This window comes from Panthera pardus, unplaced genomic scaffold, assembly GCF_024362965.1.
Source record: "Panthera pardus isolate Hobbes unplaced genomic scaffold, ASM2436296v1 HiC_scaffold_25, whole genome shotgun sequence".
Lineage (NCBI taxonomy): Eukaryota > Metazoa > Chordata > Mammalia > Carnivora > Felidae > Panthera > Panthera pardus.
The window spans coordinates 56,920,348-56,948,021 of NW_026526821.1; the positions used below are offsets into that span (position 1 = coordinate 56,920,348).

Here is a 27,674-nt window from a genome sequence, read left to right on the forward strand (position 1 = left end):
GGATGGACAAGAGTTCACTTGTAATATATCTACACCTTTTAAATTTTGGCAGGGAGCATGTTTTTGTTTGGTCAGTAGTTTGTATTATTTAAGTCTCCTAGATTGTGAATGTTTCTCAGAGATCACTTCATTTGTTTCCTGGTTCCTTATATGAGCCCGTAAAAACTGTGAAGTTTTGTCTTTGAAAGCTTTGGACTGTGCCGAGTGAAAACATCTCTAAAAATCCATTTGAACCATTAAGGACAATTCAATGCTTAACTTAAACCATATTGGATTTCTATTAATTCCTATTAGAACATGAAGCAAGATGTACAATGTAAATAGATTTACATGTAATCTATATCATCATAATTTGGATTAATTAAAAGAAAGCTTCATCTGAATCTGTGAAAGTCCAGAATTAACAGCTATTTTCAAAGCAATGGAGTTCTGTTGATTCTAAATAAATTGGCGAACTGACCTAACAAAGTGCCCCTTGTTCAGGTGTTGTAATGAGGATGAGTAGTAATTGGTGTAACAACAGATGTTACAGGAATGGTTCTTCTAGAGTATTCAGCTTATTTTCCTCAGTAGATGAAGCTTTTACCCTGACAGTATTACTTGCACCACCAATTTACTTAGTAACTCCATCTTCGTAGGTCTAGATTAAAAATCATCAGTCTCGGGTATGCTGAAATGTGATGTCACTATATCCTGTTTGTCACTTCATATTTTATAATATTTTCAGTCACATATGATACTTTGTAGTTTTCATTTGAGGACTATCCTGTTGCTTTTTTAGTGGAGAAAAGAGACCAGTCATTAGAGACTGTCTAGGGTGTTAAATAAGAGTGTATTTGGAATGCAAAACTATGTTCACAATGTGTTTTACTCATAAAAAGTACATAACATAAAGAGTATTAACTGCATTGCAAATTCAAATTTCAGACTACAACATGTACCAAGAGGAGCTCATATCCTGGGTATACCTAAAAGTCAAATTCCAAAATGACATTAATTAGGAACTGAAGGGAGACATCTACTAAGCATCCTTCAGGGAAAAAACAGAAATATCACCCAAAACTGTAGGACAATGAAGTCCATGAAATAAAGTGGACTATTAACTGTGCACATCAGTATGTGTGCATATGTATGAGTGTGTGTGTGTGTGTGTGTGTGTGTGTGTGTGTGTGTGTACACATTTGCACTATGTGTGCAGGTTCCCACAGACCACAGACAGGAAGCTAATGGCAGAATTGGCATCTGTTCTGAATTCCATCTACATGGTTAGTATTTTTTTTCACTAAGAATGTAATAAAATGCACTAAAACCCATTAATTTTGATGATAGAGCAACCTGAAGTTTTAATTCTGGATTATTTTTTTAAGAAGTTCCATTCCAAGACATTCACATCCATCCAGTAATTCAAGCCGGCGTCTTACAAGGGACCGCAAAGAGAGACCCTGCCAGGCTTGCTTGGCGAACGGGGGTGTTGTTGACAACTATAAGTTACTTAATTTAGCAAACATATTTCTATGGCTCTCTAGGCACCAAAACCTGCTAGAGTAAGACACATTCCTTGCCCTCACGAGTTCAGTCCAGTGATGGAAAAACAAGTAAGTTTCACACTGTGTTGATAGGTGCCTCAGCAGAGGTATGCACAGAATATCATGGAGCCCGATGGACCACAGCCCAGAGAAGACGTTATTTCAGGGCTGAATGGTAACGAGTAAAGCCCTACAGTTCTTATTCTAGTTGAACTGGGTCTTATTTGAACTGTCAGAAGGCAAGAGGGAAGGTCAGTCTAATCACAGTAGGAAAGAGTTCCATGGATCAGCAAACAGAAAACAGCTCCCTGCAGCTGCTTCCCATATGGATGAAGGGAACAGAAAACGAGGGATAGAAAGCTCGTCAAGGCCTTGTGTGCCACTCAGCAAGATAGTCCTTGTCATACTGGTCCTAGGGAGCCCCTGAAGGTCAGTTATCAGAAATTATAGCCACACCTGTATCAGAATACCGCTCCTGTAGCTGTCCAGAGACAAACTGGCAGGAAAAAGAATAGAAGAAGGGAAACCAGTTAGGTAGGTGCCATAGTAATCCAAGTGGGGCCTAAAACGGGCAGTAGGGATAGAGATGAAACAAGCTTTAGTGAGAAGCCGTTGTTACAGGAGCTGAGAACCCAGCAAGAACAAAGTCTATCTTTATGGATTTTTCCTTTGCATGCCGGAACAGCGTGTTCTGTTAAGATAGTAACAAACCTCCTCTTGATTTTGTAATATTACAATGTACACATCAAACCTCCTTCCACACAGAGTGGAGAGGGAAAAGTCAACCCACACAATCACAATTCCAAATTCGTAGTGTTTTGATAGATTATTTTGTTGTGTATACAAAAATGTAAATATTGTATTTGCAGTTTAAAGATAAACTTAAGTGTTATTCATGTTTCAAAACTTGCTATCTTGCCTCAGACACCTCACAAAGCTAGTTCATAAAGCTAATCCTATGTTTCGACACATCCTCAAGCACACAGTGTGAAGTGCTATAAAATGTTTTATAAGAAGCCAAAACAAAACGCGCCACCCCCCGCCCCTCCACCATCGTCAGCAGCAAATGAGAACCTCCAGCATATGTTGCCGTTGCTTTAGGCAAGACGCTTCTGTTACACAGGCCAGCAAGCCTGTCCTGCATCTCCATACACTACTGGTCTTGGCAGCATTGGGCAGGTCTAAAAATACAGTCATCCCTTCACCAAAGCAGAAGGACAGGCTGTACAGTGTGTCCGCGTCTGAGCTCTGCAACTGTGGACGTGCCAAGTCACGTGCTCTGCATGGTCCATTGATTTTTTTTTCCAGAACAAAAAGAACATTGAAAGGCCTGATGGAGTTTATTTACTTCCCTACTGTAAACACAGGCAGTGAAGGAAGGGCCGAGAGGGAGGAGTGTCTTGAGCAACCGGGGCAGAGTCCTCACCATCCATGCCGGCTGTGACCTTGGGACAGTCCCCGAAGCAGGAGAACCGTGGGTTTCTTCACATGGTTTCGTGGGCTTTCCAGGTTGGAGGGTGCGTCTATGGTCACTATCTTGTTTCTCCTCCTGACCATCTTGGGGGGTGGGAAGGGAGGCTTTGTGGGTGCTGGGCTTGGCGGTAGCAGAGGTAAAAGTGGTGGTGGCTGCAGTGACAGGGGTACTAGCACAGTGCGGCTTGACCGCAGAAGCAGCCAGAATACTCAAGTCACAGCCAGGAGGAACTGAGGCACTCAGAAGTGAGGTGAAGGGGAATTAGAATGTGTCACCCCAAAATGCGCCACTTTGGGTAAGGATTATCTGAGCTGGAAGCGAGTAAGAGTCAGTGCATGCAGAAAGAAACCTGGGGGGAGTTTTCATCACCTGGCTTAAAGCAGAAACGTTTGAGACATGAAGTCTGCTCTTCGAGAGGAGTTTTATGGCCATGACAGAGACAGCAAGTCAGTACCAAGATGGGATTGCAAACACATCTACTAACGTACCCTTCCTGTCCATTAGTCTCTCCCGTATAGTTCCTAGTTACCATCCCACCGTTTACCACCTCTAGCCCAAACCCGTTTCCTCTGTCTTGTCACATCACCATGTTCTTTGTTAAAAAGGCATATAAGCTCTCAGGCTTATCTGCTTCTTTGGCCCTTCTTTTTTTTTTTTTTTTTTTTTTTTCTTAGTAGGCTTCATGCCCAGAGCAGAGCCCAACATGGGGCTTGAAATCATGAAAATCACGACCCTGACATTGGGACCTGAGCCAAGATCGAGAGTTAGATGCTTAACCAACTAAGCCACCCAGGCAGCCCAGCTCTTCGTTTTTCCATGAAGGCCTCCATATGCATACAGACTAATAAATCTTTTCTCATCTCCTCTGTCTTTTTATAGTATAATTTGCAGGGCCACAGTCCCTGAACCGAAGGGGATAGAATAAAGTTTCCCTACAGAGGTATTGTATACAAAGACACTCGGATTCTAATACAAGGGACCAGATTAACCTCCAGCTCCAGGTCTTGCTCTGACCCCTGCTGCCTCCAAGGGCCTAGATTTGCAGCCCCATCCCTGCCTGAGCATCAGAGCCACCTGCAGGTTTCTAATGTCATACCCAGGCCAGGATTCCAAACCAGCCCAATTAGGTGAGAATCTCTCTGGGTGGGCACATGCAATCATATTTCTTCCAGCCTCTAGGAGAATGGAATGTGCACCAGGTTGAGAACCACTGGCCTCTTGGGTCTCTCTGGAGCTGCCAACAGCATTGCGAAGGTGCTATATGCCATGAAGTGGCTCAGCCTTTCCAGATGTCCTTCCCTCTGTCATCAGAGCAATCCCTACTCTGTATTTTACTGATGAGGCTGGGGAGCTTAAGGAAAGTTCCAAAAATTAAAACAGCCACTAAATGACAAGGTCAAGATTTGAACTCAGGGCTGTCTGATCTCAGTCTGAGACACCATTAGTCTCTGTGTTTGGGGTGTGTGTGTGTGTGTGTGTGTGTGTGTGTGTTGCAAATAAAGTTCCATCAGAACTTCTAGGTTCAAATCCTCCCACTTTGGTTCCTCTCACCTTATCCTCCAGAAATCCTGAGATTATACTGAAGTTTCCTGTTGGGAAGGGGGAATGCTGTTATGCCTCTAGGCTTTTGTTTCCCCTCACTAGAATGATTAAACCTTCCTACTTTTCACTTGAGATCCGTTCAAGCTGCTTCCTTCCTTGAAGGGACATAGTAGAGTTACTTCCTCACCTCCACCAAAAGGCAGGAGAGCACTGAACCAGCTAGATGAAAGAGGTAGAATAATAACCCTTACCAGCTGTATGACCTTCAGCAAGTCACTTAGCTTCTCCGTGCCTTAGTTTCCTTTCCTATAATGTGATAATAATGATACTTATGGTGTTGTAAGAGGACTGAAAGAGGGAAACACTGAGCAGAGTGCCTGGCCCCCTACTCAGTCAGTGTTCTTAACACATGCCAGTCCCTGGACTTAGCACTCTGTGCTGTCTTCTCACTTCTCACATCCTCTTCCACTGCTAGACTGTGAGTTCCTTCAGGGCAAAGACTCAGTCTTGCTCATTTTTCTAACGCTAGGGAAAGCTTCATGTCTGGAGTGTAACAGACGGTCAATAAAAATACAAATGAGTGGATAATCAATAACTTATCGCTCAGTACCCACTGAAATCTCAAGTTACGCAGCCAAGGCTAGGGGAATATTTAAGGGCCGGGGGACAGAATGAAGCAAACTCATTCAAAACAGAAAGGAATCCATGGTCTCGTCTCACTACCACAATGGCTGGGGAGCCTTTATTACCTGAATCCCTACTAGGGAGAAAGAGGCCCTTGAAAATGAAGAGCTGAGGAATCAAGTAATGAGACATTAACACCTGGTGGCTAAGTAAAGGTACCAAGGACTATGTGACTGCCCTTCCCATGCTCCTGAATATCCAGTACATAGAAATTAATTAAGAACGTCAGGGATTCGTGTAAGTTTTCCCACTCAACTCTAAAGATGACAGAAAAGAGACACATTTCCTTATTCTCTGAGTCCCTTAAAAAAGATCTATACCTGAGAAGTCTTGTTATCCTTTATATTAAGCCATGAAAAGAACATTTTTAGAACCGCTTTACTCATATACTTTTTTTTAGTGTTTATTTTTGAGAGAGATAGAAACAATGTGATAGGGTAAGGGGCAAAGAGAAAGGGAGACACAAAATCCGAAATAGGCTCCAGGCTCCAAGCTGTCAGCACAGAGCCCGATGTGGGACTTGAACTCAGGAACCATGAGATCATGACCCGAGCCAAAGTTGGACACTTAACAGACTGAGCAACCCAGGCTTCGCTATTCATATAGTTTTTTAACATTAAATTTGAACCTGCTTGCCCAAATCTTTTGTACAGACAATAGAAAATAATTGTAGCAAAGACTTGCTTACTTAGCTGTAAGAATTGTATTATTATTATTATCCTAGGACTCCTGAGTCTTCATGTTCTTGTCTTTCATATGGTTTGACTCCACAAATCTCTAACATCTTAGAACCACATTTCTCCAGGGAATTTTGTGATATTTTATCATATTGACATTATATATCTAAGAACCTTTTCTTAGAGATGTGACTCAAAAGTAGTTTCTGTTATTTCCACATCAGCAAAGTTGGTTTATGAATTCCATAGCAATAAAATGATTTGATATGTTCCCTCTATTTTTATCACAAAACACCCAACCAAAGAAGTGATTAACAACTAAACTGAATTCCACTCTTTCGCTTACCTATGCTCAGACATTGATCAAAAAATATCTACCTTGTATCAGGCACTATGCTAGGTAAGCACTTATTGGTGACATTCCATGAATAAAAGTACAATATATGTTATCAAGCAGTCTAATAGGAGAGAATTGCACAATCTGATGGTTATTGGCTATGCCAAGTGCAAGGAAAGAATGCAATGAATGGTATATTACACAAGAATAGAGTAAGGGTATTTGACCCAATCTTGGCATATTACAGAGGGCTTCCTGGAGGAAGTGATGCTTAGAAGGGACAGTTGGCATGCAGAAAATGGAGGCAGAAAGCACAAAGGAGACCAAGGCGGAATGCAGGTGTGTGCAAGGAGCTTAGTGTGAAAGCAGAGAGAGAGCAAACCTTTGGTGGCAGGGGAAGTGGCTAGAGAAAAAGGTAGGAGGCAGATCACAACGGTCATTTTCCAGTGGAATATTTTTGGCCCATGTTATGTAAAACTTTCCCTACAAATGACGTAAAAAATCACTGATTAACGTAAATCAAAATAGGCTTTTTGTCCCCACAAAGCTTCTGTCTATCAATAATCAAATCATTGGCAGGAGGTTCACAGTCTGGATTGTGGGGGGCAGTGTGTTCAGTGAGAAAGACAAAGATAAAAACAGAAAAACACAAGCCCCTTTTCTTTCTTATAGAAATTTGTATTTTCCTGGTTTTGGTTTTCTGAAGGAGTAAAATACCATGATGCAACCACCAAAAAAATCTGACCATACTTCTGGGAAACTAGCCTGCCCTGTGGCGAAAATTAAATGGACAAAGAAACCTTTTCAAGGAATTAGGATAAAAGAGAAATGAAGCAACCAAGTTTCTAGGAAGACAATGAAGGAATGAGAGTCACCACCAGCTGCCGGGGTGACAGGATTCAGCAGGCAACTAGTGGCCTGTCCCTGCCAGCAAATGCCTTGGAAAACTACGTGACCAGCTCTGCAGAAGGACATGCGTGGTTCGGGATGGGAACCCCGCACACAGTTAGCACAGTCAGCGAAGGTGAGTGTCACATGGGGACAGACGACATAGCTGGCAAGCCGCCAGCATCTCGGCAGGGCAATGCCTCCATTCCCTCCAGAACAAACGTTTGCACTTTGCTCGTCCATGAACAGACTGACAGTCGTATTTTCTCCACTTAGCAAGAAACACGACCTTTGGTGTTCAAGGTCGGCATCCACCAAGTATAGTACATAAACCCTTCTCGGGCATCTTTCAATGACTCGGAATCCTCTAGGGGTCAATCTGAGGGAACGTGTCAGAAATGCTTACTGGCCTTGAGTTCTCACAGAACTGCCAACTATTTGCTGTGTGTGCCTTAGAAGCCAGTCACGTAACCAGCCTCCCTAATTTTCTGTTTGATTCTTAATAAAGAGGTAGCCATCTCAAGTCTCATCTCCAGCTCTTCCAGTTAGAGTCCTGGCAAGCATATGGTCGATATTTCCCTTTGATAATGAACTGCATAGATTGAACTTCCAAGTCTCCCCTTGAAAGGACCAGTCTTCCAAAATTGCCCATTTTAAGCAGAAATTCATCGAGAAGATCAAACATAGCATCCCCACAGCTTCTCTGTACATGGTCTAGTGGGGGATTTGGTTTTATTTATTTATTTGCAGTGATAGGATACATCTTTGGAAGACTTCCCTCTCTAGCTACTCAACATAGCAAACTGTTACAGCAAATACCCTTCTTATTGCATAACAACAGCTGTTGCTCTGGAAACAAGTTAACCCTTTGCTTCCCATAAAACGTAGCAATATCTTCCCTTAAAAATACCGAATCAATGCTCCGTGGGTGTGAAGAATAGCCTTGGCCACGCACAGCCCTGAAGCAATGAATTTGTGGACTAGGAAAAACACTCTAAAGATCAATCATATTTTAAAATAAATATATTTAAAAGTCACTTTGGTTTTACTTCTATACCCCTAGACTTGTTTGTAAAGAATAATAAATAGTAAAAGAAAAACCGACATTGGCTCACCACACCAAAACCAAAAAGTGAAAGCACAGATTATGTAATTAATCAATGGATTTTGTTTCAAAGTATGTATTGCTTGCTAGGTAAATGAAACATAATTTCTCCTACAATGTTATCAAGAAGGTGGTTATGGAGAAGCAGGCAGCTCATTGCAGAGCCTGATCTTTGGGGTGAGAAACTTAAACACTCTCAGTTTCCTTGGCTTTGAGATGGCAGCAATAAATCCTACCTCGTAGTGCTGTCACCAGATCCAGGGAGCTATATATGTAATATCAAGTAAGTGGGCGAGCACCAGGATGGGCTCCCCTCAGTCCATTTAACTTGTAATCAGAAATGAAATACGCCATTCTGTTGTGATAAGAGTGATTTTGATAAAATAAATAAAATTAATTATTATCTATTATACATTAATATTTATTAAGAAATCAGTATTTTATTCACGTAATAAATAAAAATAACACAAATAAAATGTTCCTTTAACATCTGTTAATAGTCTAGTGGGTTTAAATAAGCAGAAATGAGGAGAGAAACAAATAGCATTGAAGGAATTATGATGGTGTCTCTGGGAAATGTATGGCCTCAATGACTGACAAATTCATTTGTTCTCATTCATGTCAGCACTGGAATTTATCAAGTAGTATTTGTGTTCATCATTCATACATTATCATTTACAGATGGAAGAAAGAAAAAAAGAGTGCAAAAAAAATATATAATCTGTGAAAAGGGAAATAAGAGTAGTGAGCCTCAGAAGAAGGAAGTCCAGCTTATGAAATAGGAGGTGAAGTTGCTGAGGACAGCCTGTTCAACCCAAGGGTCGGACCACACTCCATACCTGCCTCTACCCCCTGGCAGCATTTAACAAAACTTATCACTTCCTCCTCTGAGGAAAACTTAACCATGGAACATCCTTGGCCTCAGTCCTTGGACTGACCTTCTTTCTCACTACACTCACTCCCCCAAATGGTCTCATCTTGTCTCATGACTTTAAATACACCGCCACACAATGACTCCCAAAGGTACGCTTCCTGCCCAGACTTCCACCTTTAACTCTGGACTCTGTGATCCAAGAGCCCACATAATGTCTGCACTAGGCAGCCTCAATTTAACACATCTGAAAACTCCCAAAGCTTCCTCTTAAAGATCAGCTCCACCTCAGCCCTCTGCATCTCTAGTAATAGCAACATCATCCCTCCAGTTGGCAAAGACAAAAGAGGGTCACCATCGACTCTGCTCTTTCCCTCATACCCCATACCCAATCCATTAGTCAATTATTCCTCCATTATACAATCAGATATAGTGACCTTCTGCTTTTTTTTCAACCAGGACTAAAATCCCTGGAGATTATCTATGAAACAGAAGAGGATTCAGAAAGATAAATATAAGATGCAGACGTCAATGAGGGGGCTTAGAGCCCAAGTAATGGCACAGTGGGGGGGGGGGGTTCCCTGGGTTTTCTTTTTGCCTCATTCCTCTCATACTTGACACTAGAGAAGTAGAGAACCATAAAATGGCAAAAGCACAGGTCAACCTGGACAAAGTGCCAGGAAGGGGGCTATCTATCATGACAGAAAACGTTTAGACGATAACTGTTCTACTGCACTCAAACACCACAGAAGATTTCAACACAGTCTGAATGAACAGCCTACATTCCCCCTCACCAGACTACATGGACCACTTCAATACAGTGCTGGGTTGGTTTCAGGGAAGAAAGGGAGGTGAGACTTTCATCACCACCAGGTGGGAACATCCAGCCCCTATCCTGTGGTGTTTGAGGAGATGGAAAAGCCGGACACCCAGAAATGGCAACTATCATAGGCAAAAAACAAACAAACAAACAAACAAACAAACAAACAAACAAAAAACCCTAACAAAAACTGTTTATCTAAAGGACAAGGTAAGGGGCTGCCTAGTAAGGCAGGAAACTTTCAGGAAATAAGCATACTACAGTAGTAAAACTTGGGCTCCCAACCTTACTCTGATCAGCAAAGACCAAGAAAGGAGCCTAGACTTTGCCCCTCGATAGGCTGTAACAAGGTGCTCCAAACACTACTGCCTCTGTAATACACACACACACACACACACACACACACACACACACACACAAGGATGGGTCAAAGAAGGCTAAATAAGGAGTCAGGACTTTCATCTTTGCAGGGGTAATGAGGTTACCAATCACAGTGACAGGAGAGACCGTGTGTGGAGCCTGGACTTCCACCCCTAAAAGGTGAAAATAAGACATTCCTTCCACCTAGGGTGGTATCAGAGAAGGTAGAATGGAGAGTCAGGACCACCCCTGCCTACTCTCCATGTCAGTGGAAGCCATTGTAGAGGCTGCAGTGACTGAATCCTGCCCCTTCTGGATAGGATGGCATCAGGGAAAGCACAGTAGAAAGCCAGAACTCTCATTACTGCCCAGCAGTAGCACAGCATCTCCTCCCGTCAACACATACTAAGTGGGGAACCTGGAATTCTGCTCCTGCCTGACTTTCCCTGAGACAGTACCCATCCCTTCTCCTGCAGAAGCTGTGCCAAAAAAGCCAACCAAAACAAAACATCTAGAGTTTCATAACATAATACCCCCAAACTCCAGGTTTTAGTTGGAAAAAAAATGTCTAGTCATACCAAGAACCAGGAGAATCACCACTTAAATGAAGAACATCACTCAATAGATGCCAACAGACAGAATGGAGATGGTAGTATTTGCTAATGAATATTTTTAATGAGCCATGATAAAAATGTCTTGGGGTGTCTGAGTGGCTCAGTCGGTTAAGCATCTGACTTCGATGCAGGTCATGATCTCACAGTTTGTGGGTTCAAGCCCTGCATTGCGTTCTGTGCTGACAGCTCAGAGCCTGGAGCCTGTTTCGTATTCTGTGTCTCCTCCTCTCTCTGTCCCTCCCATGCTCATGCTCTGTCTTTCTCTATCTCTCAATAATAAATAAGTGTTAAAAAAATTTTTTTAATGTCTTAAAGAAAATAGGGATTAAATTGAAGAGAAAATTAAATCTTGGCAAAGAAATAGAAGATATAAAGAAGAAACAAAAGAAAATCTTAAGAATGAAAAAATATAGTAGCCAAAAATAAAAACTCAATGGATGGTCTGGAAAGTGGGATAAAGTAGAAAAAGGGGATATACTCAAAAACACTATAGATAAATCAAAATGGAATGAAATTCTAAAAAGATTTAAATAACCCATAGTAAGGCAGGAACAAGAAAACAGAGAAATTAAAACAAAACAAAACAAAAAAACAGAACTGAGATGCCTGGGTATCTTAGTCGGTTGAGTGACTGACTCTTCATTTTGGCTCAGGTCATGATCTCACAGTTGTGAGATCGAGGCCCACACCAAGCTCCACACTGAGCGTGGAGCCTGCTTGAGATTCTCACTCTCTCTCCCTCTGCCCCTCTCCCCTGCTTGCGCTCTCTCTGGGGCGGGGGGGGGGGGGTAGATCAAAGGTAAGAGAAAATAAAAATTTAAATGGCAGGGTTAATTCCTAACATATCAATAATGGCATTAAATATAAAGAGCATAAATACACTAATTAAAGAACAGCTTTACCTTAATGTGTATGTGCTTAACAAGAGAGTGCCAAATTACTTGAGTCAGAAACTGACAGAACTGAAAGAGAAAAGAATGGATCCACTGTTACAGTTGGAGACTTCAACTCTTCTCCATAAGAAATGGACAGCTCCAACAGGTAGAAAATCAGTAAGGTCATAGCTGGGCTCAGCAACACCATCAATTAACTGGATATAATTGACATCTATAGACTACTTCACCAAACAAGAGCAGAATACACATTTTCTCAAGCTTACATGAAACACTCACTAAGATAGACCACATTCCAGACCATAATGCACTCCTTAACAAATTTAAAATAGAGATCAAACAATGTCTTCTCTCAGACCATAGCAGAGTTAAATTAGAACCAATAACAAAGATAACTGGAAAATCCCAAAATATATAGAGATTAAAAACACACTTCTAAATAACACAGGGGTCAAAGAATAATATCAAGAGAAATGTAAAACATTTTCAACTAAATGAAAATGAAAACACAACTTGCCAAAATATGTGGGATTCGGAGAAAACAGTGCCTAAGGGAAATTTAAAGCACTAAATGCATATGTTAAAAAAGAAGAAAGATCTAATATCATTTATCTAAGTTTCAACCTTAAAAAACTAGAAAAAGTTGAGTGAATTAAATCCAAAGTAAGCAAAAGCAAAGAAGTAATATAATTATAATGAAAATCAATTAATTTGAAAACAGAAAATCAATAGAAAAAATCAACAAAACCAAGATGGTCTTTGAAATGATCAACAAAATTGATAAGCCTCTAGCCAATCTGTCTAACAAAAAAAAGGAGGACAGAAATTACCAATAACAAAAATGAAAGAGAGAACATCAGTACATTTTGCAAGGACAGTAAAAGGGCAGTAAAAATAGCTGGATTCATCATACTCATCACTTCATAATGTTGAATCACTAAGTTGTACACTTGAAGTTAATAGAACACTGTCAGCTACACTTCAATAAGAAATTAATAAGCAGCCAAAAAATGGGATAATAAAGGAATACTATGAAATACTCTATGCCTACAAATTTGATGATATTGAGGAAATGGACTAATTCCTTGAAAGATACAATCTGCCAATACTCAACGTATAAAGGCAAATGTCTATTAAAGAAATGGGATTAGCAGTTAATAATCTTCCTAAACAGAAAGGACCAGGCCCAAATGGTTTCCTGGTGAATTTTACCAAATATTTAAGGAAAAAGTCTATCAATCTCTACAATATCTCAGAGGATAGAAACAGAGGTAGTACCTCCTAAATCACTCTAGGAGGCCAACATTATCCTAACACCAAAACTAAAGACCAATATCTCTCATGAACATGGATGCAAAAATTACCAACAAAATATCAGCCAATTGAATCCAACAATGTGTATAAAGAATTATGCACCATGATAAAGTGAGATTTATCCTACATATGCAAGGCTGATTCAACATTAAGAAAATCAATTAAGGGGCGCCTGGGTGGCTTGGTCGGTTAAGCGTCCGACTTCGGCTCAGGTCATGATCTCACGGTCCGTGAGTTCGAGCCCCGCGTCCGGCTCTGTGCTGACAGCTCAGAGCCTGGAGCCTGTTTCAGATTCTGTGTCTCCCTCTCTCTCTGTTCCTCCCCTGTTCATGCGCTGTCTCTCTCTGTCTCAAAAATGAATAAACGTTAAAAAAAAAAAAATTAAAAAAAAAAAAAAGAAAAAAGAAAATCAATTAATATAATCCATCACATCGACAAGCTTAAAAAAGAAAAATCACATGATCATATCAATAGATGCAGAAAAAGCATTTGACAAAATCCAATAAAACATGGTTAAAAAACAAAACAAAACAAAACAAACAAACAAAAACCTCTCAGGAAACTAGGAATAGAGGGGAAATTCCTTAAAATGATAATGTGTATGTACAAAAATCCTGCAGCTAAAATTATATTTAACAATGAGAAACTCGAAGCTATTCCACTAATACTCAAGAATGTTCCCTTTTACCACTCCTTGCAAAAATCACACTGGAAGTCTTTGCTAATGCAGTAAGACAAGAAAATAAAATAAAAGGTATAAGGATTGGGAAGGAAGAAATAAAACTCTTTGTTCATTGATGATATGATCATCTATGAAGAAAATCTAAAATAATCTACAAAAAACAAAAACAAAGAACTCCAGGAACTAATAACAACAAGGCTGTAGCAAGATTGATACACAAAAGTCAACTGATTTCCTATATGCTGGCAATGAAAAAATAAATTTGAAATTAAAACTAAAATACCATTTACATTAACACCCCCAAAATCAAATAGTTAGGTTTAAATTGAACAACATATGTATAAGATCTATATGAGGATAAGCAGAAAACACTGTTGAACAAAATCCAAGGACTAAATAAATGGAGATATCCCATGTTCATTGGTAGGAAGATTCAGTATTGTCAAGATGTCACTTCTTCCTAACTCGGTCTATAGAGGCAATGCAATCCCAATCAAAATCCCATCAAAATATTCTGTGGATATCAATAAACTGATTCCAAAGTTTGTATGGAGAAGCAAAAGACCAAGAAGAGCCAGCAAAATATTTAAGCAGAAGAACAAGGTTGGAGGACTGATACTATTTAAGTTCAAGATTTACTATGAAGTTGTAGTAACCAAGAGATTGTGGTAATGAAAAAATAATTGACATATTTAGATCAATGGAACATAATATTTAGCCCAGAAACAGATGCATATAAATATAGTCAACTGATCTTTGACAAAGGATCAAAGAATGGACAAATGGAGCAAGGAAAGTGCTACTGGAACAGGTGGACATCTGCATGCAATGAAATGTATGTAGACACAGAACTTACACCCTTCATGAAAATTAACTCAAAATGGATCATAGGCCTAAAAGTAAAACACAAAACTATAAAACTCCTAGGGGCACCCAGGTGGTCAGTCGGTTGAGCATCTGACTTCAGCTCAGGTCATGATCTCACAGTTTGTGAGTTCGAGCCCCGCGTTGGGCTCTGTGCTGACAGCTCAGAGCCTGGAGCCTGCTTCAGATTCTGTGTCTCCCTCTCTCTCTTCCCCATCCCCACTCATGCTCTGTCTCTCTCTGCCTTAAAAATAAATAAAACATTAAAAAAAATTTAAACTCCTAAAATGTAGGAGAAAACCTAGATGTCCTTGGGTATAGTGATGGCTTTTTAGATACAACACAAAGGCTCAATCCATGAAAAAAATACTTGATAAGCTCAACTTCATTAAAATTAAAAATTCTTCCACAAAAGATGTTCAACGTCCGTCCTCATCAGGGAAATACAAATGCAAGCTGGTGCAGGCACTCTGGAAAACAGTGTGGAGGTTCCTCAAAAAATTAAAAATGGATCTACCCTATGACCCAGCAATAGCACTGCTAAGAATTTACCCAAGGGATACAGGAGTGCTGATGCATAGGGGCACTTGTACCCCAATGTTTATAGCAGCACTTTCAACAATAGCCAAATTATACACTTGACCTTAGCCAAAAGGCCGAGAAGCGGTAACAATAGCCAAATTATGGAAAGAGCCTAAATGCCCATCAACTGATGAATGGATAAAGAAGATGTGGTTTATATATACAATGGAATACTACTTGGCCAAGATAAAGAATGAAATCATGCCATTTGCAACAACGTGGATGGAACTGGAAGGTATTATGCTAAGTGAAATAAGTCAGGCAGAGAAAGACAGATACCATATGTTTTCACTCATATGTGGATCCTGAGAAACTTAACAGAAGACCAGGGGGAAGGGGAAGGGAAAAAAAAAAGTTACAGAGAGGGAAGGAGGCAAATCATAAGAGACTCTTAAATACTGAGAACAAACTGAGGGTTGATAGGGGGTGGGGGAGAGGGGAAAGTGGGTGATGGGCATTGAGGAGGGCACCTGTTGGGATGAGCACTGGGTGTTGTATGGAAACCAATTTGACAATAAATTATATTTAATAGTAAAAAATTCTTCTGCAAAACACAATGTCAAGAAAATGAGAAAACAAGCCACAGAGTGGGAGAAAATATTTGCAAAAGACACATCCAATAAATGACTGTGAGGCAAAGTATACAATGAACTTCTAAAACTCAAGAATAAGAAGACAAAAATCTCCATTAAAAAGTAGACAAAGATCTTAAGAGAAACAAAGAAGATATAAGGATGGCAAACAAGCTTATGAAAAGTTGCACCACAGTATTTGTCATTAGGGAAGTGCAAATTAAAGCAACAGGATACCACTACACACCTATCAAAGTGGCCAAAATTCAGAATATTAACAATATCAAATTCTAGAGAGGATTGGAGCAATAGGAAATCTCAGTGCTAGTAAGAATGCAAAATGTTCTAGCCACTGTGCAGGAGAGTTTAGAAGTATTTTATAAAATGAAAGATATACTTGCTATGCTACCTAGAAGTCATGCTCCTTGGTATTAAAACTTGTGTCCACATAAATACCTGCATGCAGATGTTTATAGCAGCTGTATTCATAACGGCAAAAACTTGGAAGCAACGGAGTTGTCTTTCAATAGGTAAATGGATAAATAAACTGTGGTGAAGTCAGCCAATGAAATATTACTCAGTGCTAACAAGAGATGAACTACCAGGACATGATAATAACATGAAGAAAAACTAAATGTATGTTACTAAGTGAAAGAAACCAATCTGAAAAGGCAACATGCTCTATTATTCCTACAATGTGACATTCTAGAAAAGATAAAACTATGGAGACAGTAAAAATATCAGTGGTTGCCAGATGTTGGGGTGGAGCAGAGGGGTAAATACGCAGAGCATGCGGGATTTCTAGGGCAGTGAAATCATGTTATGTGATAATGTAATAATGGATACATGTCACTATACATTTGTCTAAACCCATAAAATGAACAACATCAAGAGTAAGCCCTAAGGTAAAATAATGGACTCTCAGTGATTATGGTGTATCAATGGAGGTTCATCGGTTGTAACAAATGTACCACTCTGGTAGGGGGATGCTGATAACGGGCAAAGCCTGAATGTGTGGGGGCAGTGGGTAAATGAAAAACCCCTGGACCTCCTCTCAATTTTGCTATGAACCTAAAATTTCTCTAAAAAATTATATTTAAGTTGAAAAGAGATAGCTTAGCAGACTCGATTAAAAAGATCTTCCAACTATATGCTGTGTATAAACTCACTTCAAATATAATAATATAGAAATATTGAAAGTAAAAAAAATGAGAAATTACATACCATGTAAATACTAATTCAAAGAATTAAGGAGTGGAGATATTTTATCCATATCAGATAAAATAGATTTTAGAATAAAGAAAATTATTGGCAACATTAAATAATGATAAAAGGGTGACTCTACCAAAAAGACATAGCAACACCAAATGTGTATGCATCTGACAAAAAAGGAGCAGAATATGTAAAGCAAAAACTGCTACATATGAAAAGAGAAGTAGATAAATCCACAATTATAGCTGGGGACTTCTATATCCCTTCTCACCAATTACTAGAAAACCTAGACAGAAAATCAGTCAGAATATAGAAGAATTCAACAATGCCATCAACCAATAAGCTCTAACTGACATTCACAACACATTCCATTCAACAGCAGTACATTCTTTCAAGTGCCATGGAATACAGAGAAAAATAGACCATACCCTGGGCCACAAATCTCATTAACTTTAAAAGAATTTAAATTATACAGAGTATGGTCTTTAATCACAAGGGAATCAGACTAAATATTAATAACAGAAAGATTGAAAAGAAATCTCCAAACTTTTGGAAACTAAACAACACCCTTCTAAATAATCTATGAGTCAAATAATAAAGTATCAAGAGAAATGAGACAACACAGAGTTGAATGAAAAGAAAAATAAAACATATCAAAAGTGTAGGAAGCAGCTAAAGCAGTGCTGAGAGCGAAATCTATACCCATAAATGCTTATATTAGAAAAGAGGATAAAAGACCAATAACCTAATTTTTCATTTCAAAATGAAGAGCAAGACAAACCTACAGCAATCAGAAAGAACGAAATAATAAAGAGCAGAAATCAATGAAATTCAAAACAGAAAATTAATAGGAAAACAAAGAAACAAACAAACAAAAGCAGGATCTTTGAAAAGTTCAACAAAATTAACACTATTTTAACAATACTGACAAAGAAAAAATAAGACACAAGTTACCAATATCAGGAATGAAACATGAGATATCACCACAGATACAGCATACATAAAAAATAATAAAGGAATATTTTGAACGACTCTCTCTATATATATTTTTTACAACTTAGATGAAATGAACCAATTCCTAGAAAAACACAAACCATCACAAATCACACAATGTTAACTACATAATTTGAATAGCCCTGTAACTATTGAGTAAAATGAATTTATAATTTTAAATTTCCTGAAAGTTAAATCTCCTGGCCAAGATTATCTCACTGGTGAATTCTATCAAACATAAGCATTTAAAGAGAACTAACACCAATTCTCCACAATCTCTTCTTGTATACAGAAGAAGATACTTCCCAATTTACTTTATGAAATCATTTTTACACAGATACTAAACCCAGAAAAAGGAGTTAAAAAAAGGAAAACTATAGACCAATATCCTTCATAAATACAAATGAAAAAATCCTTACAAAATATTAACAAATAGAATTCAGCAATATATGAAATGAATTATTTATCATGACCATATGGAGTTTATTCCAATGGTAAGAGGCTGGTTCAATATTTGAAAATCAATAAATGTAATATGTGATATTAGTATGCTAAAGAAGAATAAAAATTGTGATCATATCAACTGATGCAAAAAATTAACAAAATTCATCATTCACTTATAAATACTCTCAGTAAATAAGGAATAGAGGGGAATTTCAAGTTAATAAAGAATGTACATAAAAAAAAAGGCCTATAGCAAACATCATACTTGAGGAAAAAATACTGAATGCCTTCTCCTAAAGACTAGAAATGAGGCAAAAGTGTCTTCTTTCACTGCTGCTATTCACCATGGTACTGGAAATTATAGCCCATGCAACAAGGTAAGAAAAGGAAATAAAAGGTATATAAATAAGCAAGGAAGAAATAAAACTGGTCTATGTGCCAATGACATGAATGTTTATGTAGAAAATCCAAAGTAACCTACAAAAAAACGAATACAAAACCTCTTAAAACTACTAAGTAAATTCAGCAAGGTCTCACTATACAATATACACATTAAAAATCAACTATATTCCTATTATCAATAAATATATGGAAACCACAATTAAAAATATATAGCAGTTATAATTTCTTAAAAAATTTAAATACTTAGATGGAAATCTAACAGCATAAGCTGAAAACTACAAAATGCTGGTGAAAGAAATTAAAGATCTAAATAAATGGAAAGATATACTGCATTCACAGTTTGGAAGGTTCAACATAATAAAATTAATTCTTCCCAAATTGATACAGGCAATTCTATCATCCAAGAAAGGCTTACTATAGATATCGATACAACTATCCTAAATTTTAATTTAAAGGAAAAGGATCTAGAATAGCTAAAATAATTTTGAAGAAAGAACTGAATAGGAGGAATCATTCACCCCAACTTCAAGATACAGCTCAAGTAATCGGGATGGTGTGGCTCTGGCAGAGGGACAGACACGTCAATGCAACAGAATACATAATCCAAAAATAGTCCAACACAAGTATGATCTACTACTTTTTAATGTGTGCAAAATCAATTCAATGGGGGAAAGATAGTCTTTACAAAAAAAAAAGTGCTAGGGAAATGGGACACATGTTTGAAAAATTATAAATCATACACTTTATACAAAAAGTACCTCAAACTGGATCATAGATTTAAATATAAAACATAAAACTATAAAACTTTTGGAAGAAAAGAGGAGACAAACTTCAAAGCCTGGGGTTTGGTAAACAGTTCTCAGAGATGACACTAAAAACACGATCCATAAAAGAAAAACTCCATAAACTGAACTTCATAAAAATTCACAACTTTTACTCTGTGAAAGACCTTGTTTTCAAGGTCTTTTCAAGATGATGAAAAAAGCTACAGAGTGGGAGGAAATGTTTGGAAACTATGTATTCAATAAATGACTTATATCTAGAATATGTAAAGAACTCTCAAAATTCACAGTAATGATCATTCAATTAGAAAATATGTTAATAAGTACTATGTTTGAGAATTTCTACAATAAAATACTTGTTTAAAATTTAAAAAAGGGAAAATCTGGAATCCAGGACTGATATTTTAAGGTATATAGCAGCCTGGACATAGGAGTTTTTTTGTTGTGTTGTGCTTTGCTACTGATACTGATAGATATTCTTACTGGTTCGAAACAATTTTAAGGGACCACAGCAGATTCAAACAAATTTTCACCTTTTAATATCTTTTTCTTAGCCATCTGAAATATAGCAAACCTCCTAACTAACTAGTCCCCTGATTCCACATTTGACTAGTCTGTTAACAATGTAATAATCGGAGATATTCTTTTACAACACAAATCAGGTAGAAATCATCCATCAGTCCCCTTCTTCTCTCATTCAGAACATGAGCCAAGGTCTTTACACTGGCCCAACCTCTCCCTGAACCCACCATCTCTCTGATCATCTCCTCTACTCTCCACTCACTCAATCTCTTCCTGCCATACTGGCTTCTTTTGTGCTCTTTGCACACATCAGCCATGTTCCAGCCTCTGGGCCTTTGCATCTCATGCTCTCTCTATCTGGAACACTCTTCTTCTGGATATCACACAGCTCACTCCCTCACTTTCTACAAGTCTCCACTAAATATCATTTTCTCAGAGCCAAGCTTTCTTCTTAGCACATTACAGAGTTTTTATCACCCTCACTTCTGCCAGCTTCTAGTCTCCAGCCTCTTTTCAGGTGTCATGCTTTTCCAGAGCACTTTTCATCTTCCAACACACTATAAAATTGACTTATTTTATCTTGTCTTGTGTGTCTCCCCTCTCAAGACTGTCGGCCCCACAAGGACAGAGATTTCCATCTGTTTTTGTGCACTGCTGTTCCCCAGAACCCAGTGCCTGGCACATAGTATGTGCTCAATAAATATTTGTTGAATGAATTTTAATCAAAATTACTAGATAAAAAGTGACAAAGCTTGGCCATTACAGATGGTAATATTAAGTATCTTGTACTAGGATGAGGAAAGCCACTTTTGAAGCCCTTATTCTTTGCCAGAGCTCTACCAAATGCTTGATGTCACTGCGCACACACACGCACGCACATGCGTATACACACACACACACACACACACACACACACACACACAGTGCAGAGAGCCGGAGCATTTCACTAGGGAGAAGCCATGAGGAGTTAACGTGCCCTCATGAGGACTTATCATCAGTGCTCTAAATTGGCATATTGCCCTAGAAATAGCTGACATTTATTGAGTACCAACTACATAGCAACTACTCTGCTAAGCATTTGTATTTTTACCTATTCTCATTTTAACAACTGTGTGAGTTGATACTATACTAATTTCCCTTTCACAAACAAGTGCAGGGAGTTTTGTTGAGATAAAGAAGTCAGAGGCAGGAAGTGGTGGCTTTAGGTAGTGAACACAGATACACTGACTGAAAGCCCAACTTCTAACTGCCATAGAACCCTTACCACAAGCCGGCTCCACTGCTAAGTACTCTGTGCACAGCATCCATCTAGCCTCAAAAGAAGGATTGTGAATCATGACAGCTTAGCTGGATGACAGACCCCCATTCAACCAGGGCTGGCCAACTCAAAACACACATCACCTTCGCTATGAGGCCTGTCACCTTATTTAATATTGAGGTTGCTTCCACACACACTATACCCCCTTTTATTTCTCCCCAAGTACTTAACTGATTTATTTTGTTTGTCATCTGCCTCCCCCCATAATGAAAGTTCCATAAGCGTAAGTTTAGGGCTGACACTAAAGCCTGCAGAACAGTGCCCAGCCTACAGCAGTCATTCGATATTTTTTTCCACTGGATCTAGTAAATATTTTTTCTATGACAAGATCCACAACTTGGAGTAGAAATGGTAATATTTAAAGATGAGAGAGACCCAAACCAGATCCTTGCTCCTTTTTTGGCTGTATATTCTGCATGGAAACAGGAAACTAACCATTATTAATGTGCTTTTTTAGTCCAGACTTGGAGCTGGGCACAGATGTTTGCAGTATAATTCTAAAGAAGAGCTTGGGTCCTCAGAAGTGTTAGGAATGAATGTCTAGAATGTTTCAGTAGTTCTCATGAGAGGTGATTTTGTGCCCACCCACCTCAGGACATTTGCCTATGTTAAGAGATATTTTTGACTGGCACAACTGAAGGGTGCTCCAGGGGTAGAGGCCAGGGGTACTGCTCAACATCTCACAATGCACAGAGCAGCCTCCACAGCAAAGAATTATCTGGCCACAAATGTCAATACGGCCAAGGCACCAAGAGATTCTCTATGATTGGAGAATATTTCTACTTCTGAGTGTGGTTGACATTTCAATAGCTATCACCAGAAGCCTCTGTAGAGGCTGGAGCCTGTCCTCCATGAAGGGAAGTCAAGCCACACTATGGTAAATAACCACACAGTCTTGTTTTCAGAAGGCAATCTCCCCGCATTAGTGCAGGGATGTCACATAAGCTGTCAATCAATCCTTAGATGTCCATGAATCAGTTGTAGAGAACACAAAATAACACCCTCTGAAAAAGTGATTTTTAATTACAGCTTTGATATTGGGACCTGGACCTGAAAGCCAACTGTATCTTCATGAGCTGCAGCTTTGGAAGACGGGGCAAGCTTCCCTATGAGTGCCCTGTGATCTGAATGCAGGGGAGCCTTCACTGGGTCACAGGTGAAAAGTCAGCCAGAAATCGGGAATTGCAGTCACCCCGTAATATCACGCTGTGTCTGTGGCTGTGTAATCCCAAATGTCTGAATGAATAGTAGGACATTGAGTGAATGTCAAGGTATTTCTAAATATCTAGGTACTTGACATTTTTGACCAAAAAACAAAACAAAACAAAACAAAACAAAACAAAACAAAAAAGGAACTGATTTCCATTATATTTTACAATGTATGTTTTTTTGCTATATAACTAAAGCAGAACAGAAGGAAAGTTGGTAAATTAAAGACAACATCCAGATTCACCGTATTGAACATGGGAAAATTCGTAAATAGGACCCAGCTATGGAAGCATAATTGATCTGGAAGCAGGAGGTCATCCCAATGAAATTAGGTGCCTCAGGTGTGTTGATGTGCCTTCGTAGTTATGTGTTTGCATTAACTTTAGACTCAAATCTAAAATATTAAAGAAATAAAATTGTCAGATATGATGGTATTTATATTTTATTTTGCCTTGCATAGCAAAGCAAGATGGTGTGTGTGTGTGTGTGTGTGTGTGTGTGTGTGTGTGTGTGTGTGTGACTGTTTTTATAAGGACTCAGTATTCTCTGTAAATGTGTACTCTTGGGAGCTACTCCAAGTCCAAGTGCTGGCTCCTCACAAAGGTCTCAACTTGTTCATTGCCCATCCCCTAACCACCCTGTATGAGGTTTTGTGCCCCCATCATTCTGTGGCTCTGCCCCTTTATGAGCATCACTGCTTTCTCACCTCTTCTCCTGGGACAAGTGAAGGAGGAAGAAGCCTGGGATAGAGCTAGGCCCTCAGGAGGACTGTTGGGTGACAAAATGTGCAGGAAAATGGAACGGTTCCTGGAGGAGGAAGGGCATTGCCAGGAAAGAGGGCAGGGCCCTCAGGTCCCATCTGAGGGAACAGGCAGTGAGCAGGAATGGGATACAGAGCAGAAGGCCTCAGGTCTCAGGCCAAACCAGCAGGGCATTGTGGGTTTACATTTAGAAAGAGATGCCTGTAAAGAGCCTTTGAGGGCCTCTGTAGCTGAGCCTTCAGTAGGCACAGCTATGAGTGGCCATGGGAACCCCTGCATTATCAGTATTATCCAGTTCCTCTCTGCTTCTGCATTTGTCACTGAGGGACACCACCTCCTTCCCAAGACTCTTCCTGTCTGCCCACAGGCCCCTGGAACAGTGTTGACAGCCTGCTCATCAGCTTCTTTCTCAAGGCTTCTTTCCTTTCTCCTTTGTGGGCTGCCTTTGCTTATTTTTTCTCCCCCTAAATATAACTGATATTTTACCACCTCCTTTTCTATGATTTTTTTTTCTTAAAGATTATATCTGATATCAAAAACTACCTCTGTGGAAGGTTTCCTTAGAAAACTGATGTATGGGGCCCCCAGGGTGGCTCAGTTGGTTAAGCATCCGACTTTGGCTCAGGTCATGATCTTGTGGTCCATGAGTTTGAGCCCCATGTTGGGCTCTGTGTTGACAGCTCAGAGCCTGGAACCTGCTCTGGTTTCTGTGTCTCCCTCTCTCTCTGCTCCTCCCCTGCTCATGCTCTCTTTCTCAAAAAATAAACATTTAAGAAAAATTGAAAAAAAAAAAAAAAGAAAGAAAGAAAACTGAAGTATGTATTAGCTCAGAGAATGGGCCTGTTTTGTTAGAGAAGTGAAGGGAGGAGGGGTTGGGAAAAGAGGAACAGCATTTGGGGAGGAGGGAAGGCAGGTACAAAGGCCCTAACGCAGGAGGCCAAACACTGATTCTGAAGAACTCAAAGAAGGCCATTGTGTATGCGTTTGTTCCAACTCATGAAGGAAAGGAGACATCATGTTCAATATACTCTGCTGAATAAGAAGGCCAAGGAATTTTTGCACTTAGTCATTCCATAGAAATATTTAAGCACTTACTAAGTACCACTCACTATACTAGGTTCTGGGGGTATAAATATGAGTAGGTTACATCCTGTGTCTCTAGGGAGCTCCAACAAATAATAAAGAAACTAAGGTGAACAATTGCAGTTACATGCAATGAGCACTTTGATATAGGTGTGGCCAAAGGCTATGGGGATAGCAAGAAAATTATTAATTCACTCAAGGGCTGAATTATCTTGAAAATTAATCTATGTTCTATACCTCATCACCAAATGATACCAAATAAATGAATTGTTATTGAGTTTAATCATGAAACAAACCAGAAAATCTAAATTCTGACAGATATCAAAAGGCAATAGAATTGTTTAAAGGATGTCAAAGTGGAGCGTCTGGGTGGCTTAGTCAGTTAAGCATCTGACTTCAACTCAGGTCATGATCTCACAGCTCATGGGTTCGAGCCCCACATCGGGCTCTGTGCTGACAGCTCAGAGCCTGGAGCCTACTTCAGATTCTGTGTCTCCCTCTCTTCTGCCCCTTCCCTGCTCACACTCTGTCTCTGTCTCCTTCAAAAATAAATAAACATTAAAAAATATATTAAAAAAATAAAAATAAAGGAAGTCAAAGTATACAATCCTACCTCAAAACTTCTCTAGGCTTGGGCAACCATTCAAATAACTAAAGTTGAGCATAATTGAATTTTAGAATGTGTACTTGAGACAAAAAATAAATAAGTAAAGGAAACACTGAATTAGACCTGACTGTATACACAGGTCAGGATCAGATAGAAAAGTAGAGAAAGGCAACATAAATCTAAAATTGCTCTTTTGTTGAGATCCAACTAAAAGACTCATGCTTAGAAAGATTTAACGGCAAATACTAAGATTTGCCTTTTCATTTCACTGTAGTTTATAATAAGATTATCAATAAATAAAATGCAGAGACTTGGACCTTTGCATTAGTTTTGCCAAGGATCAGCTGTGTGAAAACCGAGTCACAAGGTTTCTCTGAGTTTCAGTCTCCATATTATGAAATAGAACAATTTCAACAGTAGCATCCAATGATTGTAAAATAGTCTTTCCAGAACAATCAAACACTGCTATATTATTTTCACTGATTTCGATACTGGCTAACTGTAACTGCAAAAACTAAGGAAAATACAAAGCTATTTTACCAATTATATTTGCCAGGCTGGAATGCATCCAATTTTTACAAACAAGACTCTGAATTTACCCAAGATAAATTGGCAAATGTATAATGCCTGATAATGATGAGGCTATATGAAACCCAAGAGTACATATGGGGTCTGGTGAAGACTAGATAGCCTCACTAACTAGGAAACACTCACTTTTCAGTCAGATAAAACCCTTCTCACGATATCGATGGCCCTTCTCTTGGATAAGGGAACCATAAAAAAAATCACCCAAATATAATGTCAGATACCATTGTATGTTACTATGAATGTAAATGAAATGTGTATAAGCTGTTTCTTTGTAGGACAGCCTTCCTCCCGTCTTGGTCATGTTTGCTAAAATGTTTGATAAAGCTGCTTAAAGTGAATAGGGAGTTACAATATGTGAGCCAAGGGGAGTCTGATCATTTAAAACAAAAAAAAAAAATTGGAATATGGTTTTGTCATTAGATCCAAAAATGACACAGTAATTATATGCAGTGCTACATAATGACTCTAACTGTAATTGCAGTATAATTTTTGGGGCATGCACGTACACTCCCCCTCCATCATAATTATTATGTTTAGATCATATCACCTTGTGTTTCAAGTTCTCCGCTAACTCCTTGAGCTACAGACTCTTCAAATATGTAGATTCATTTAAACATATATAGCGCCCATGGTACCTATCCGATCATCACAGGACCTGAACATATACATGAGTTATCAACAGAACACTAATAGCTATGCAAACACCTAATGTTGTGGAAAATCAACCCTGTTCTACTCTGCTACTTCTTGGTCAATTTTACAAAAGTAAGAACGTCAGGGAAGGGATACATTTTTTGCAACTTTTTGTGAGACAGAATATTTTATACACTTTCCTATGTCATCTCTTCTCTTATCAGTGAAAAGGTCCATGTCACACAATGCAAAATGCTTCGACAAATGGAAGCGCCTTTTGCAGTTATTAATGGGAAGGAACATTCACACCGCTCGTTCTCAAGGCCAAAAGCCAGAGCCCTTTTAAGCACAAGCGACTATGATGGATAAGCATGGCTGTATGACAGCTTATCTCGTTTGCTATTCAGACCCCACTTCCACTCCATAAAGTGTCATGTTAATTGTGTGATATGAGCAAATGCTACATCCCTTGACAAACTTAAAATTATAAGGCATATAATTTGCAATGGTTAATTTTATGCACTAATGTGGTTAAACTACCCACAATGGGGGTGGGCCTCATCTAATCAGTTGAAGGCCTTAAGACTAAAGACTGAGGTTACCTAAAGAAAAACTTCTACCAGAGTTTCTAGGCTTCAGATTCAAGACTACAACAGCAACTCTTATCCAGCCTGAAATCTTGCCCTATAGATTTTAGACTTGCCAGCCTCCACAATCACATAAGCCCATTCTTTAAAATCTCTCCATCAATCCATCCATCCATCATTCTCTCTTCCCAACCCCCACCCCTACCTATATATCTCCTATTGATTCTCTGGGGACTACTAATATAAGTTTATTCAGAAAAGTAAATATGCTGCTTACTCTCTTTGAAAAAAAAACAAATATTTTTTTGTCTTTATTTATGACATTGGTAAATAACGAACCAATTCTTAGTTTTAAGATTACAAGAAACACCCTTTGTTAAAAACTTCATGAAACCAGCTGAGAATCAAGTTGACATATTGAGCTTTTGTACTTTGTATAAAACTACATTTAAGTATATATGATATATTTTCCATACCAACTGAGTTTGTGTACCTTCCATAGGACAAAGAGGATGTAAATACCAAGGAAACTCGGTAATCACGACTCTCAGTTAATGACATCTGACTATTCTTCGTTGAGATATCACATATAAGGAAGTCCAGTCATTTTGCAGGAAACCAGTAGCATAATCATATTCTTATGTGTAACAATTACAAAAACAATGTTTTTAAAGCAGGGTGTGGATTATAATATTTTCCATTATAAGACTAGCTTTAGGTCTGTTAAA

The 27,674-nt window shown here is 38.9% G+C and overlaps 1 protein-coding gene across 1 annotated transcript in view; it reads right to left on the minus strand.

Annotated features, from left to right (window-relative positions):
* TMEM182 (transmembrane protein 182) overlaps nt 1-27,674 on the minus strand; it is a 53,561-nt gene that overhangs the window by 23,171 nt on the left and 2,716 nt on the right. The gene's annotated exons all lie outside the window — the stretch shown is intronic.